Genomic DNA, 16922 nt, shown 5'->3' on the forward strand with positions numbered 1-16922 from the left:
CAGAAGCTGTTAGTCATAGGAAATTATGTTGGAAACATTATGTACAGAAAAAGTTCATATCAGCGAAAAAAAAAACATGCAACGTAGCAGAATTGGTCAGGAACCCATAAGACGGCGGCTATCCACTTAAGCGCAATCATTTCCCACCTTATTGTCATCATATTTCACATTATTCAAGCGTTTTCCCAAGGTAGCAGTAGTCTCTAATTTTTACATTTGCATGGTGTTCTGAGTACGGTCTGGAATGTCTACATTCCATGTGGAGGACAGAGAGCACTGACCTCTGCTTCCCCTGATCCCCTGCCAGTCTCCAGATGACCACATCCTCAGCCTGTCTGACTTTTAGAGAGTTTCACTGCGTCACTTTATTAATTATGCATGGCCAGCAAAGCCAAGTCACCCACTCAAAAAGTATATACTGGATTTGTCCTTCTGCCAACTTTCCCTCATGTTTTTAGTTTTATTAATTTGCACACAGTAAAAACAAATTACAACATGAAAATATAACAGTGAATGTGCAGGTCAAGTCAATCCACCGAATAATGGCTTAATAGTTGCATTTATGATTGTCAAAATAGAAGGCTACTTTTCCTTCTTACTCTACTGTATATTACATAGCTATTGTTAATTTCACTCAATGTCATCAGCCTCAATATAAAACCCAAGGTGATGTCAAGATATGAGACAATGTTATTGTGTTTGCGAATTAAAAGGCCTGTCTGTTTGTTATTTGGAATGTCTTCAAATTATTTTAATAACTACATTCCGGTAATTAACTCTCCTTGCACAAATCTTGAAACAGTGTGCACATCACTTGAGAATTATGCTTTCATTAAAAGAATAGGCTGTGTTCACAATATAATGCCATTTTATATTGCAAACATTTAATCGAAGCAATTATTGGATGAACTAATAAGAGGGTGTGCCAGTAAGAGTGATTCAGACATCTCCACACACTTTACAGACCTATTGCCTTTAGTGAGCTATTTCACAGGGTTTCATTCTGTTATAAAAATACAGACTGAAGACTAACATGAGAGCTATACTGAACAAAAATACAAACACAACATGTAAAGTGTTGGTCCCATGTTTCATGAGCTGAAATAAAAGATCCCAGAATTTTTCATACGCACAAAAAGCTTAATTCTCTCAAATGATGTACACAAATATGTTTACGTCGCTGTTAGTGAGCATTTATCCTTTGCCATGATAATCCATCCACCTGACAGGAGTGACATACCAAGAAGCTGATTAAACAAGGCACAATAAATGTACTGGGAACAATAAAAGGCCACTCTAAAATGTGCAGTTTTGTCACACACCACAATGGCACAGATGTCTCAATTGGCATGCTGACTTCAGGAATGTCCACCAGAGCTGTTGCTAGATAATTGAATGTTAATTTTTCTACCATAAGCCACCTCCAATGTCATTTTAGAGAATTTGGCAGTACGTCCAACCATGTGTAAACACGCCAACCACGCCACGCCAGCCCAGGACCTCCACATCCGGCTTCTTCACCTGCGGGATCGTCTGAGACCATTCACCCGGACAGCTGATAAAACTAATGAGTATTTCTGCCTTGTAATAAAGCCGTTTTGTGGGGGAAAACTCATTCTGATTGCCTGGGCCTTGCTCCCCAGTGGGTGGGCCTATGCTCATCCATGGCTGCACCCCTGCCCAGTCATGTGAAATCCATAGATTAGGGCCAAATGAATTTATGAGTGTGCAGCTTTTCCTTCTCTTAGAAAGCATGTAGGATATGCAGGATTGGCCCCAACACTGGTCAATCAGGTGAGCATGATCAGCAGGGTTGTGGGATGTAGCACGTCTGGTGAAGTCAGGGCAGGGGTCAACAGCTGCATGCATTCGAAACAGCAGCACGGGATCAGCAGCACAGATCCCTGTGGGACACCGCATGTGACTGCAGATTCCTTCGATCTGGCATGTACACATGAAGAACTTGTTTAAAACCTCTCTGGGATATGTGGGACGCTAGCGTGTATATATTTGTATATGTGTGTATATATGTATATGTATATGTGTATAAATGTAAATGTATATGTGTGTATATATACACTGCACATTTGTGGCCTGCTGAAGGTCATTTTGCAGGGCGCTGGCAGTGCACCTCCTTGCACAAAGGCGGAGGTAGCGGTCCTGCTGCTGGGTTGTTGCCCTCCTACGGCCTCCTCCACGTCTCCTGATGTACTGGCCTGTCTCCTGGTAGCGCCTCCATGCTCTGGACACTACGCTGACAGACACAGCAAACCTTTTTGCCACAGCTCGCATTGATGTGCCATCCTGGATGAACTGCACTACCTGAGCCACTTGTGTGGATTGTAGACTCCGTCTCATGCTACCACTAGAGTGAGAGCACCGCCAGCATTCAAAAGTGACCAAAACATCAGCCAGGAAGCATAGGAACTGAGAAGTGGTCTGTGGTCACCACCTGCAGAATCACTCCTTTTTTGGGTGTGTCTTGCTACTTGCCTATAATTTCCACCTTTTGTCTATTCAATTTGCACAACAGCATGTGAAATTTATTGTAAATCAGTGTTACTTCCTAAGTGGACAGTTTGATTTCACAGAAGTGTGATTGACTTGGAGTTACATTGTGTTGTTTAAGTGTTCCCTTTATTTTTTTGAGCAGTGTATGTATGTCTATATATGTATGTATATGTATATATGTGTATATATATGTGTATATATATGTATGTATGTATGTATGTATGTATGTATGTATGTATGTATGTACGCATATGTGTATGCGACCAATAACATTGGATTTGATTTGAATATAATGTGTTCGTTCACAAGTTACTAACATTACTATTTCAGCTTACTACACCATTTCCAAATGCTTATAAATGCATTTGTTTGTATTGGAATTGGAAACAGATCGCACAGCATTTTGGAAAATCATGTAGTCATATTTTTTCAGCCAATGAAAATAACATGGGATCATATTTTGTCTGGAAGATGCATGTTTTACGTATCTCAACAAAACATGTGGACCTTTTTTCTTTGTTCTATTCTTATGAGATTTGGTGCATACTAACCATAGCCATTGTGTGTCTCTCTTCTCTTTTACAAAAAAAGTAATTATAGGTACCAAAGGAATCTCTATAATCCATTCCATCACAGTGACTGCAGTTGCAGTGAGCCAGTCATTGAACGTATCATTGCCATGTTATTAAACGTTCATTTAACAATTTCATCAAGAAGGTCTTGAATGCGGGGATGTTGTTATGTACTATAATGTTTCCAAAGTGTTTTTCAGTTGGAAGCTGTTAGTTATTCATCGTTGAGAAAATATAATTTTGCACTACAGGAGGTTTTAATCTGGCAAATGAAAACCAGTGTGCAGCAATTTAGACTTGTACATTTGCTTTGGAGACAGAGGAGCAATGAAAATCAAGCACAGTGTTATCAGTTAGTATAACATTCTTACTCAACACTTCAGGGTTATAAGTAAAGTGTTGGCTGTGTATTTTCATCGACACACAATGCTGAAAAGAATGGATGATGATGGGTTGAATAAAAAATTATGGGGGGGGGGGGGGGCTCTTGGAAGGGAAGGTATGGATTGGCTTTTGAAAACAGCTTTGTGAGATTATCTCTTCCCTGTGCTGGGAGTAAAGCTTGACAAAGGAGGAGAGACTGATTTCAAAGCTGGGGCGACTTAGCTTGCTTGCAGTTCTCACTCCTGCCTGTTTGTTCACCGATCCTGTCTGTTTGTGTGAGCTCTCTATCCCTCTCCTCTCTCTCCCCCTCTTCCTCCACCTCTCTCTGTCATTCACTTTCTCTCGTTTACTCTCTGTTCTACAGACGTGCATAGAGTGAGGCAATATGCTTATGCCATCAAATTTGGAGAAGATTCAAAAAAAAAAATCGGGGCAAATTCTGAGCATGAAGACTTTGCAGGTGACAACCTTGCCGAAAAGAGAGATTGAAACACCTTGAGGCGCATGCAGGCTTACGGTTAGCGTGGCCCCTGTCAGAGCTCAAGCAGAAAAAGAGCCACACTGAGAGGCTCACCTGTGGTGTAGTTGCTTAAGCTTCCTACACGTCTGGACGTGTGATGGAGGGAACAGAAACTTAGCCCTTTGATTCTACCACTTAATATTTGATGACCTGCACCTCTGTGTTTTGACGAATGCCTAATTATGAATTTTAATTCTCATGCACTTTGTTCGATGGCAAGATTCTCACAAAAAATGCATGAATTACAGAAACCACAAGAGAGAGAGAGAGACTGTTAATGGATTTGGAAATTGTGTTTCTGAGATGGAATTCATTTAGCTTTAGATGAGGGAGATGGCACATACTGTAAACACCATTTGATCAGACAGTGAGTGAGGAGAAGGGATTCACACTTTGATCAGATTTGCCCCACTTTGAGAAATGGTTCAAAATGTGAATGGTTAAGAAATGGAGAGCAATAGGTTTTGCGAATACCACAACACGCTACTTTTTATAAAACTACAACTACAGATCGAGTTCTTGCCTCTGTGTAATTGGATTGTACAGCAATGAGTGATTACTGAGTCTTAAATATATGTATGAGTGATGACCGAGTGGCATAGGCAAGATGCAATAGATGGTATAAGATACAGTATACAGATGAGTAATGTAAGAGATGTAAACATTATTCAAGTGGCATTATTTAAAGTGACTAGTGATCCATTTATTAAAGGGGGCAATGATTTGAGTCTGTATGTAGGCAGCAGCCTCTCTGTGTTAGTGATGGCTGTTTAACAGTCTGATGGCCTTGAGATAAAAGCTGTTTTTCAGTCTCTCGGTCCCAGCTTTGATGCACCTGTACTGACTTCACCTTCTGGATGGTGAACAGGCAGTGGCTCAGGTGATTGTTGTCCTTGATGATCTTTTTGGCCTTCCTGTGACATCGGGTGCTGTAGGTGTCCTGGAGGGCAGGTAGTTTACCCCCGGTAATGCGTTGTGCAGACCGCACTACCCACTGGAGAGACTTGTGGTTCAAGGGTGGTGCAGTTGCCGTACCAGGCGGTGATAGAGCCCGACAGTATGCTCTCAATTGTGCATCTGTAAAAGTTTGTGAGGGTTTTAGGTGACAAGCCAAATTTCTTCAGCGTGCTGAGGTTGAAGAGGCGCTGTTGCGCCTTTTTCACCACACGGTCTGTGTGGGTGGACCATTTCACTTTGTCCGTGATGTGTACGCCGAGGAACTTAAAACTTGAGGTTACAGAGTCTGGTATCTAAAGCTAGGCATACATTGGATGATGACAAATATCTTAGCGTCGTGGGAGCACTCGCATTATGCAAATTGTCTGCATAATGTTGTCATCCTGAAGTCTGAGACCGGTGTGCTCACATTACACGGGTTTGCTCACATTGCGACCTGTTTAGACCCCTCCTACTTTGTGTATGTAGCCGAGCAACGGAGGACATGTTTCATCGTAGCACCACCCTCACTACACAAGGTACTGACAAAAATGGCTGGAATGTCAGAAAATATATATTTTTTGTGGAGCCCATATTGTGGCAAATAGTTTACACAGTTTAAAATTGTGTAATGTATGGCCAGCTTTTTGCACTTGATAGGTACTTCCAAGTCTTGATTCCAGGTTTTTTCAAAGGAGTATAGTTAACAGAGAAAGTAATTCCAGATCTCTTAACTTTGCCTAAAATTCACCTGGAAGTTGAACTGTTATGCAAGTGTTTAAAAGGATAGAATTCTTGGCTACACAGTTCAAACAACTTCCAACATTTAAAAACAATGAATTAGATTAAAGAAGCACTATGCAGAAATCGCTTCGTCATTTCCCCCTGGTTGCTAAAATTCTAACAGTTTGCCTAATTGTTGTGACAAAACAAGCAAGTATAGTGTAGCGAATCATTGTACCATCTAAACCACTGTGAAATATATTTTCCATAACCAAAAATATAGTATTTCAGCTGTTTGAAGTTGATGTAAAAAATTTACTTAAAAATGGGACGCATAGAAATAGCTCAAATAGAACAGATATACTTAGACTGGCTTTCAATGAGAATGACAGATCTATAACTCACATTTCAATGTGAATTATGTCATGTTGCCCAAAAATAATTTACCATAACTTTTGAGTCCTCGTTTCCTTTTTACTCCAGCAGGGGGAGACAGTGTGATATACTAACAAACTTTGCTCACCTGTTTCCAGAGTTTGCTTCATATCTTCTGTAAAATAATGCCAACAGCTCCCAAACTGATAACGTTTAGGTTGGAATGATAAAAAAAAAAATCCCTTTCCTATTTTCTCAGTGGACTCATTTATTAATGCAAGTATAACACTGTTTTCAACATTTATGCATCTCACCTGATCAAAATGAAATGATCAACCATATTAAAATGCATGGACTGCTGACCAAGAGACTGAGTCAGGTGAGTATTGATATTTAATATCTGTATGAACCGCTCTGTCAGGTCCGTCTGTCAGATTAGGCTCCTGCTGTTCCTGGCTCTCTTCTCTCCCCTCACTACACAGCCACACTGAGCCTCTGCTCAAACGAGAGACAAGCATTAGCCCCGGCAATCTGACAAATCCTAATTAAAGTCCCAAAACCGCAGCACCGAACCCAACTGTGCTGTTTCCCTTCAACTTCGAGAGGGATTTACAACAAGCCTGATCCCAGAGACCGCTGTCAACCCTCTCCTGGGCTCAAAGTAATAATTTGGAGTCGAGAAGTAAATAAATAAAGAAAACACAAACAGCCTCTCTCTCTCCCTCCAGTCAGTCTGCCTCTGGAGAGTGAGAAGGCCTCCTGCTCACCTCTCTCAGTGAGGGGGTGAAAATGTGCTGGGAAAAGGGAGCACGAAACGTCTCAATCCGGCCCTTTCAGAAACAGAAGGGGAGATTACCGAATCCTTAATGGTCTTTGGGGCTTAGTTCACATTATTTGTATCAACATAAAATAAGCACCCGGAAACGACGTTAACCCCGTGTTGTCTGCTGGGCTCAGCTCGGGCTTAAAGATAACAAGGACTTAGCCAAAGCCTACCTCCCTTAGTGCCAGCTTGTATTCCAGTTGACCCTAAGAAACTAGACTTCACAATGCATTACTCAAGGTCACATTCGGTTTTTGTTTTATCTTTCATTTGAAATGGGGATGATCTGAAAAGTTCTAATTTCGATGACTTATCCATAAAGGCTCTGAGTCGATCCAAAATGACACATCCACACCAAATGTTGCAGTTCAAAGGTAGAGAGTGGACCCACACAATGATGCCACTGGACGCAGATCTGATAGGAGGAATATACTACCTTAAATTCCATATTTACTGTTTGGTAACTTATAACTTGTACCTGCAGACTACATTACTGTACGCTAATGTAAACAAATAAGCACTAGATTGTCTTGATTATTGTAACAATGTAGACCCAACTCTACTCAAGTTACCTGCACTTTTGCATGACTTTACTGACTTTAACCATTTGTGCAGACATGCCTGTGCTGTAGAAACAGTATAACGCCGGGAGCTGTGGGAAACTGGAGTCAGCAGACTGCCACCCAAACGTCTGACTGACAGACTGGACTCAAAATCCTCATTAGGTGGCTGACAGTGGCCATGTTGTGTTGTCTCCTTTGGCAGGAGTTTTGTAATCTGGTCCTAAGATTTTGGCTCGTATGACATCCTGTCATTTTCAAGCAGAGGGGACCTTGAGTTTCCATGCACTGGAAAATAGGCCAGCCTGACATGTTGAACCAGTCCAGCATATTTTCACTGTTCTGCGAGTTGAACTGACATGGAGAGAGTTTTAACCACAGGAGTTGAATAGAATAATGCATTATGTTCTGTGCTTCTCCTGGCCATACTACAACTACAGCAAGTGGAAACTACACTTTCCACTTGCAAAAATATAAACGCAACATGTAAAGGGCTGGTTTAATGTTTCATGAGCTGAAATAAAAGATCCCCAAAATGTTCCATGCGCACTTAAAGCTTATTTCTCAAACATTGTGTGCACAAATCTGTTTACATCCCTGTTAGTGAGGATTTTATAATTTTGTCAAGATAATCCGTCCACCTGACAGGTGTGGCATATCAAGAAGCTGATTAAACAGCATGATCATTACACAGGTGCACCTTGTGCTGGGGACAATAAAAGGCCACTCAATGTGCAGTTTTGTCACACAATACAATGCCACAGATGTATCAAGTTTTGAGGGAGAGTGCAATTGGCATGCTGACTGCAGGAATGTCCACCAGAGCTGTTGCCAGCATCGTTTTAGAGAATTTGACAGTACCTCCAACCTGCCTCACAACCGCAGACCGTGTGTAACCACGCCAGACCAGGACCTTCACATCCGGCTTTACTAACCTGTAATAAAACTCTTATGTGGGGAAAAAGTTATTCTGATTGGCTTGGCCTTGCTCCCCAATGGGTCGGCCTGGCTCTGAAGTGGGTGGGGGGTCTATGCTCTCCCAGGCCCACCCATGGCTGCACCCCTGCCCAGTCGTGAAATCCATAGATTAGGGCCTAATGAATTTATTTAAATTGACTGATTTTCTTATATGAACTGCAACTCAGCAAAATCTTAGAAATTGTTCCATGTTGCGTTCATATTTTTGTTCAGTATACATAGGACATCGTTTGGACTATAGTGTTGATACGGTTCAGTGAGTTCTAAATTCAAATTGATTTCAAGTGATTCATCAATCAGCTGACATTTGATTTATTGTTAAAAAACCTCTACCACTTCTCTCTCCCGGATCCGGGATCCTCCTCATCAAAAAAGCTGACTAGCATAGGCTAGCCTAACGGGACAGGGATATCATATAATATAATTTTCATGAAATCACACGTCCAATACAGCAAATGAAAGATAAACAGCTTGTGAATCCAGCCATCATTTCCGATTTTTAAAATGTTTTACAGCGAAAACACAATATGTATTTCTATTAGGTAACCACAATAGCCAAACACACAACCGCATATTTTCACCATGTTTCTACCGCATAGGTAGCTTTCACAAAACTGACAAAATAGAGATAGAATTAGCCACTAACCAAGAAACAACTTCATCAGATGACAGTCTTATAACATGTTATACAATAAATGTATGTTTTGTTCGAAAATGTGCATATTTGAGGTATAAATCATAGTTTTACATTGCAGCTACCATCAAAAATATCACCAAAGCAGCCAGAAAAATTACAGAGAGCAAGGTGAAATACCTAAATACTCATCATAAAACATTTATGAAAAATACATGGTGTACAGCAAACGAAAGATAAACATCTTGTGAATCCAGCCAGTATTTCAGATTTTTTAAGTGTTTTATAGCGAAAACACAATATAGCATTATATTAGCTTACCACAATAGCCAAACACACAACCACATTTATTCACCGCAGAGGTAGCTTTCGCAAAAACCAGCAAAATATATAAAATTAATCACTAACCTTGAACAACTTCATCAGATGACAGTCTTATAACATCAGGTTATACAATACACTTATGTTTTGTTCGAAAATGTTCATATTTAGAGCTGCAAACCGTGGTTATACATTGTGAATATGTAGCAACATTTCCCCAGAATGTCCGGAGATACACTGGTTCTTAACCTGTTGGGGATGGGGGCGCTGTTTAGACTATTTATGCTAATTTGGCTAATTTTTTAAACGGCTTCCCACAAAATCCTTGATCGTACAATATGCATATTATTATTATTATTGGATAGAAAACAGTCTATAGTTTCTATAGGAGTTGAAATTTTGTCTCTAAGTGGAACAGAGCCCATTCTACAGCAATTTCCCTGACATGGAGTCAGATTTGAGAAATGTTGGCCACTCTTCTGAAGTCAGTTAAAGGGGCACTGTCGTTGCTATGACTATACGGACACTTCTTACGTCTTCCCCTGGATGCCTTTACGTGATGACGATTCCAACGGGGTCGATTGCGCGTTCACAGGCCCTACAAATGAAAAAACCCTGAAGCTAGTCATTCTTTGGGAGCTGCGTCATGAGCCTAGAGGACACCGGCGCGCACCTGTTCCAAGCGTTAGTTTAGCCTGTTATATTTCTCCGGTCATCTTTTCACTCGTTATAGGAGTTAAAAACATCATAAGGTAGTTAATTTAAAGCGTTTTATAGCAATTTATATCCGTTTAGTGCGATTTTGGGACATTTATTTTTGCAACGATGTGAAAAGTTGGGCACGCTTTTCAGTTCATCCCGAACGCAGTTGACATTTCCACATGGCAAGAGGACAGCTTTCCACCAAAAGACGATTTCTCCCAAGAAAGGATCCTTTGCCCAAGATACTGATGGAAGAACAGCTCAAGGTAGGACATTTTTATTATGATAAATCGTGTTTCTGTCGAAACATTTTAGTGGCTTAGGACGCCATGTTTTTTGACGTAGCTTCGCTTGGCGCAAACTGTATTGAAAAGTAAGGATAAATTAAAAAATGTAATAACGCAATTGTATTAAGAATTAAATTGTCTATCAATCCCTGTCCACCCTGTATTTTTTAGTCACGTTTATGAGTATTTATGTATAAGAGTAGATCACTGTCTAAGTGGCGCAAGGACATTTTCTTTACCAGCTTGTCTACATTTCACATTGTCTAACCATGATTTTGGTGGCTAAATATAAACATTTTCGATCAAACTGTATATGCATGTTGTAATGTGATGTTACAGGAGTGTCATCGGAAGAATTCTGAGAAGGTTAGTGAAAAATTTAATATCTTTTGGCGATGTTGACTTTTATCGCTCACTTTGGCTAGAATCAATGCTGGGCTGCTAATTGCTATGTGCTAAGCTAATATAACGATTTATTGTGTTTTCGCTGTAAGACACTTAGAAAATCTGAAATATTGTCTGTATTCACAGGATCTGTGTCTTTCGATTCGTGTATGCTGTGTATTTTTACGAAATGTTTGATGATTAGTAGTTAGGTAAACACGTTGCTCATTGTAATTATTCTAGTCCATTTGTGATGGTGGGTGCAATTGTAAACTATGAAGTCTACCTGAAATATGCACTTTTTTCTAACAAAACCTATCCCATACCATAAATATGTTATCAGACTGTCATCTAATGAGTTTTTTTGTTGGTTAGGGGCTATAAATATCTTAGTTTAGCCGAATTGGTGATGGCTACTGGTGTTGGTGGACAAATAAAAGATGGTGGATTATGCTAATGTGTTTTTAGGTAATAGATGTACATCTTTACATATTGTGTCTTCCCTGTAAAACATTTTAAAAATCGGAAATGTTGACTGGATTCACAAGATCTGTGTCTTTCATTAGCTGTATTGGACTTTAATGTGTGAAAGTTAACCTGTCTAGGATCAGCGTGGCGCTAGCGGCACACCCCCCCCCCCCCCCCACTGAAAAACCAGTGCCGCGAAATTCAAAAAAAATATTTTTTTAAAATATTTAACTTTCACACATTAAAGTCCAATACAGCTAATGAAAGACACAGATCTTATGAATCCAGTCAACATTTCCGATTTTTAAAATGTTTTACAGGGAAGACACAATATGTAAAGATGTACATCTATTACCTAAAAACACATTAGCATAATCCACCATCTTTTATTTGTCCACCAACACCAGTAGCCATCACCAATTCGGCTAAACTAAGATATTTATAGCCCCTAACCAACAAAAAAACTCATTAGATGACAGTCTGATAACATATTTATGGTATGGGATAGGTTTTGTTAGAAAAAAGTGCATATTTCAGGTATATGGCATAGTTTACAATTGCACCCACCATCACAAATGGACTAGAATAATTACAATGAGCAACGTGTTTACCTAACTACTAATCATCAAACATTTCGTAAAAATACACAGCATACACGAATCGAAAGACACAGATCCTGTGAATACAGACAATATTTCAGATTTTCTAAGTGTCTTACAGCGAAAACACAATAAATCGTTATATTAGCTTAGCACATAGCAATTAGCAGCCCAGCATTGATTCTAGCCAAAGTGAGCGATAAAAGTCAACATCGCCAAAAGATATTAATTTTTTCACTAACCTTCTCAGAATTCTTCCGATGACACTCCTGTAACATCACATTACAACATGCATATACAGTTTGATCGAAAATGTTTATATTTAGCCACCAAAATCATGGTTAGACAATGTGAAATGTAACTCGGCTGGTCAGAATTTGTCCTTGCGCCACTTAGACAGTGATCTACTCTTATACATAAATACTCATAAACGTGACTAAAAAATATAGGGTGGACAGGGATTGATAGACAATTTAATTCTTAATACAATTGCGTTATTACATTTTTTAATTTATCCTTACTTTTCAATACAGTTTGCGCCAAGCGAAGCTACGTCAAAAAACATGGCGTCCTAAGCCACTAAAATGTTTCGACAGAAACACGATTTATCATAATAAAAATGTCCTACCTTGAGCTGTTCTTCCATCAGTATCTTGGGCAAAGGATCCTTTCTTGGGAGAAATCGTCTTTTGGTGGAAAGCTGTCCTCTTGCCATGTGGAAATGTCAACTACGTTCGGGATGAACTGAAAAGCGTGCCCAACTTTTCACATCGTTGCAAAAATAAATGTCCCAAAATCGCACTAAACGGATATAAATTGCTATAAAACGCTTTAAATTAACTACTTTGTGATGTTTGTAACTCCTATAACGAGTGAAAAGATGACCGGAGAAATATAACAGGCTAAACTAACGCTTGGAACAGGAGAGGGTCGGTGTCTTCCACGCGCGTTACGCAGCAAGAAAAGACTTGCTAGCTAAAGGTTTTTTTCATTTGTAGGGCCTGTGAACGAGCAATCGAGCCCGTTGGAATCGTCATCACGTAAAGGCATCCAGGGGAAGACGTAAGAAGTGTCCGTATAGTCATAGCAACGACAGTGCCCTTTTAACTGACTTCAGAAAAGTGCCCAACATTTCTCAAATCTGACTCCATGTCAGGGAAATTGCTGTAGAATGGGCTCTGTTCCACTTAGAGACAAAATTTCAACTCCTATAGAAACTATAGACTGTTTTCTATCCAATAATAATAATAATATGCATATTGTACGATCAAGGATTTTGTGGGAAGCCGTTTAAAAAATTAGCCACATTAGCATAAATAGTCTAAACAGCGCCCCCATCCCCAACAGGTTAAATATTTTTAAAAAATATTTTTTTTTAATTTCGCGGCACTGGTTTTTCAGTGGGGGGGGGGGGGGGGTGTGCCGCTAGCGCCACGCTGATCCTAGACAGGTTAATGCAACCGCCGTGTTAGATTTAAAAAAATAACTTTACCACAACATACAGCTTGCGTTATTACGACACAGCGCTCACCAAAACGGAGGAGAATAGGAATCAACATTTTCCACAGAAATACGAAATAACATCATAAATTGTTCTTACTTTTGCTGAGCTTCCATCAGAATGTTGTACAAGGAGTCCTTGGTCCAGAAAAACTCGTTGTTTGGTTATAGAATGTCAATTTCTTCTGTCGAATTAGCAACCTTAGCTAGCCATGTGGCGCGAACATGCCCATCTTCTCTTGGCGCAAAGAATGGAAAATTCCAAAAGTCCCAATAAACGTTGAATAAACTGATAAAACTTGGTTGAAAAAACCTACTTTATGATGTTATTATCACATGTATCAAATAAAATCAGAGCCGGAGATATTCGCCGTGTATACCGAACGCTTATCAGAAGACAATGTCGAGGTACTTTGCGCGCCTTGGTAGACAAAGAAAATTCCTGACCTGCCACTCCAAAAGCTCTTGTTCGGCCTCAGATCAAGCTAGACACCCCATTCCACCTTCCACTGTCTGTTGACATCTAGTGGAAGGCGTATGAAGTGCATGCATATCGATAAATATAAGGCAATTGAATAGGCAGGCCCTAAAACAGAGCCTCGTTTTCAGATTTTTCACTTCCTGCATGGAAGTTTGCTGCAAAATGAGTTCTGTTTTACTCACAGTCTGTTTTACTCTGTTTTACTCACTTTCAATAGGATCTTGGTTGAAAATCGACCAGCCTCAGGATTCCCACTTCCTGTTCGGATTTTTTCTCATGTTTTTGCCTGCCATATGAGTTCTGTTATACTCACAGACATAATTCAAACAGTTTTCGAAACTTCAGAGTGTTTTCTATCCAATACTAATAATAATATGCATATATTAGTAACTATGACATGCCGTTTACTCTGGGCACCTCTGTGCACCTTTCATCCAAGCTACTCAATACTGCCCCTGCAGCCATAAGAAGTTAAAACTATAATTGTTCAGAATGTGTAGGTTTACTAGTTAAAGAAAAGAAATACAATGTAATTGTTCAATAATGTGTAATGTGTAATTGTTCATTAAAATAAAAATATCTGATCATATAAAATGTGTTGTGTTTATATTGCATTTAAAAATAAAAATATGTGATAATAAACAAACAAATATAAACAAACAATGTCAAATCATATTTTTCGCAGAGATGGCCAGTCAATTTGCGTAACGTTATCATCACACAATGACATCACAACGTCATTCAGCAACAAATCGACCTGCCTCTAGCAACTTCCCCTGAAAATGAGTTGGCAACACTGTGTATGAATACTTTCTGAAGGCACTGTAGCTTTATCTAACCCTGGTCTGTTTCCCTTGACTGAGACTGTGCCATCCTTCTCTTGTCAATGAATGAGCTGTGTTATATTGTAATCTTGATTCCAGTCGAGGAGTCTTCGCTCAAGAGGACATGTTGGGTTCCTGCCTGTGGAGAAGATTGATGTTCAACAGCGAGACCGTGATTGAATCATTCCTCAGCTCAAGGTTGTGCTCTCCATGTTCTCATAGGTCGGGTGAATAATTACATCCATTTGATCCTCCTCTCCCAGGTTAACCAACAACAAGTGTTTTAGAGTGATGACGCCCTACAGCTCTTTCTAATAATCCCATGACTGATCGGAGTGAGATTCAAGCTTTATACGAGGTTAAACTTGAATGTATTCATGAGCTGTCATAAGGAAAAGCTAGTCGTTAGACGGCAAAGGTTATGACAGTAACCGACTACCTCAACTGGGTGATGGGTGATATGTTATTAGGCGTTTTTATAGAAACGGCATTGAACAGTATGTAATGTTACAAAGATCATGCGTTGTAAATGCGTCAAATTTGTACAATCAATGGGTTAAGTGACTTTAAGTGCACCTGTCTATTTCTAACACGAGAAATGTTCCAGTGTGTGAACAAACAACTTCATAAAAAAATGAAAACAACGTGCTTGAGTCTTGTACACTAATTGCTAAACATGCCCTTGTTTGTCATTGTCTAATGAACAAAAATAGGTGATGCAAAAAGTGTGTTCAATAAAGAAAAAGCAAAGTAACTCTAGTAAGGTCATCGGAATACCATAGAGAATGGCTGGTAATTATGTTTATCCCATTTATGACGTACCAGAGAGGGCCAAGAAAGATCTAACCTGTGGCACTCATTTGCAATTTTGATGCAGCTAAACAAACAGATGCCTTCAAACCACTTCTGTAGGCTTGGCCGAATGCCAGTGAGAAGCATATCTCATTAAACCCATATGATAAACTGCTCTACATTTAACAGATGTTCATGTTTCCTTTCCACATCAACTGCCGGTCACTTGATCATATGTTCATAGGATGCTTCATTAACTTTCTGATGCTTCATTAACTTTGGCTACAGCTCTGGTAAACGGTGTCTTTACTTTCACAACTTACTTGTATATTCTCCTGCATGGACATAGGCGTTCATGTCCTACGGTGTCCATATTAGGACAGCCTCAATCTTAGCAGGACTTTAGGATTGAGGCTGTCCTAATATGGACACTAATCGCCCTTTTAAAAGAAGCAGTCGAGGTATGACTTGGCTTTGAAGTATCTCCATTGACCTTGTTTGGTATTTAATGTTGTGTCTACACACTTAGCATCATGGTGGTCAAAGGACAACATTTGGTAACACTCAGAGGTGGAATGTGTACTGAAATATCCTACTCGAGTAAAAGTACTGCTCCTATAATGACATTTTACTCAAGTAGAAGTAAAACTACTAGTGTAAAAAACTCAAGTGAAAAGTACTCAGAGTAAAAGTAATTTAGTTACTATTAAAATAAAAACATTGACATTGATAATTAGCTAATATCCCTAAGGTTACTTGAGATTTGTTACACGTTATCTTTTCTGTTCAATAAATAGAAAAAGGTAGAGGAAATATAGTATGTACAGTATGAACTGCAACAAGGCACATCTGTATGAAAAAGAGACTAAGGACTTGTCAAAAAACTATACCATTAACATTTGAAAATAGCAACACATTTATTTTGTAAAAGCAATACAAAATAAAGTGCATAAACAATAAATCACCCATTCACACTCTGTTCCTCACTCACAAACTCCCTCACTCACTCACCCACACAATGCCAAATGGGTAGTGCTGGGGCAAACTGGACATGCCTAAAAGATTCAATGTCAAATTAGCTATAACAGAAACTCATGGAAATGCTAAATGAATGAGCATGCCCCTGAAATAGAAAAGGGGAAATAGATGTTGAATTAGATTGATCAACTATATATAGGCTACATGTACATTACGTTATGTAACGTGTTCCTTCAGCAAAATTAAAAGAGTTCTGTTCTAACGCCTTCACTTCTCTCTGAATTTGCTGTGCAGTTACAGCAGGAGCTGATTTTCAAAGTGAATCGAGTCGATCCAGGCTCGCTTTGCAGTGAAGAGCGGTCCAGCACACCTAAAGAGACACTTACAAGCGGCAGAGGCAGGCAGTCCTGTGCCCAGTTTGAGAGATAGCTTCTTAATGTATGGAAAGGAATGAAGCAAGTCCATCTTGTCTGACACAGAGACAAAGTACCTATCCAGCTCCCCTGTACCTTGTGACCTTTTGGGCATCAGTGATGAGAAGAATCATCTTTGTCAGATGAATGCTGCCTC

Source organism: Salvelinus fontinalis, chromosome 3 (genome assembly GCF_029448725.1).
Source record: "Salvelinus fontinalis isolate EN_2023a chromosome 3, ASM2944872v1, whole genome shotgun sequence".
In the NCBI taxonomy this organism is placed as follows: Eukaryota; Metazoa; Chordata; class Actinopteri; order Salmoniformes; family Salmonidae; genus Salvelinus; species Salvelinus fontinalis.